Here is a 1,544-nt window from a genome sequence, read left to right on the forward strand (position 1 = left end):
ATATAAAGAGAGAGAGAGGGATATATATATATGTATATATATACATATATATTTATATGTATATATCCCTCTCTTTCTCTCTCTCTCCCTCTCTCTCTCTCTCTCTCTCTCTCTCTACATGTGTATGTGCGTGTACGCATGTGTGTGCATGTGCATGTATACATGCATAAATGGGAAGCAAGTTTTCTGTAGGGTTTGCACTTTTGGAAACCTAACTATAATGTATTTTTAAATAGATTTCTTACCTTTCAAATTTTACTTTCAAAAGGGTTCACAAAACCATTCAACATATATATTCTATAATTTCAGAGCATGTCATTCATTTATTTTGAAAACTTGTGCTTATGTTCATTATCTCCCCACTATATATTGTGCTTTACCCCTCTAATTACCGGCACAGCAAAAATCTCATTTCAATTTGCCTTAAGGCATATATATATGTTTAAATGTATGCACACACCCACACATGCATGCATGCATGCACACGCACACATACACACATGCATGCACACATTTACATATATATGCATACAGATATGTGTGTACACGTTTGGCAAATTGGCACACACTTCCATCATCGCAGAGCACAACTTAATTCAGCTGAACAAAATACTTTTCACTGAAGGTGCTCAATAACTAATTAAAAATTAATTGCATCTATAACAAAAGACTGTTAAAGAAATGATATTAATGGTAAAGGAGAAAACTCAGAATATACCGAAAGGGAGCAGATGCATATGTGTGTGTGTGTGTGTGTGTATGTGTGTGTTAAATCTCCTCCTCTCTCTCTCCTTCTATCTCCTTTTTCTCTCCTTCTGTATTTTTCTCTCCTACATGTATGCATATATATGTATTTTATGTATATATGTCTATATATGTGTGTGTGTGGCAAGAAGCTTGCTTCTCAACCACATGGTTCCTGGTTCAGTCCCTTTGCGTGGTACCTTGGGCAAGTCTTCTGCTATAGCTTCTGGCCAACCAAAGCCTTGTGCATGGATTTGGTAGATGGAAACTGAAAGAGGCCCATCGTATGTATATATACGTATATACATATATATATGTATATGTTTATGCGTGTATATGTCTTTGTACCTGTGTTTGTCCCCCCACCATCACTTGATAACCAATGCTGTTGTGTTTCCATTCCCTTAACTTTGTGGTTCAGTAATAGATACCGAGGTAATAAGTACTAGGCTTACGAAGAATAAGTCCTGGAGTTGATTTCTTCGATTAAAAAACCCTTAAAGATGGTGCTCCAGCATGGCTGCAGACAAATGACTGTAACAAGTAAAAGAATAAAAGAATATATATATATATACATATATATATGTATATGTTTATGCGTGTATATGTCTTTGTACCTGTGTTTGTCCCCCCACCATCACTTGATAACCAATGCTGTTGTGTTTCCATTCCCTTAACTTTGTGGTTCAGTAATAGATACCGAGGTAATAAGTACTAGGCTTACGAAGAATAAGTCCTGGAGTTGATTTCTTCGATTAAAAAACCCTTAAAGATGGTGCTCCAGCATGGCTGCAGACAAA

This window comes from Octopus bimaculoides, chromosome 20, assembly GCF_001194135.2.
Source record: "Octopus bimaculoides isolate UCB-OBI-ISO-001 chromosome 20, ASM119413v2, whole genome shotgun sequence".
NCBI classification, from domain to species: Eukaryota; Metazoa; Mollusca; class Cephalopoda; order Octopoda; family Octopodidae; genus Octopus; species Octopus bimaculoides.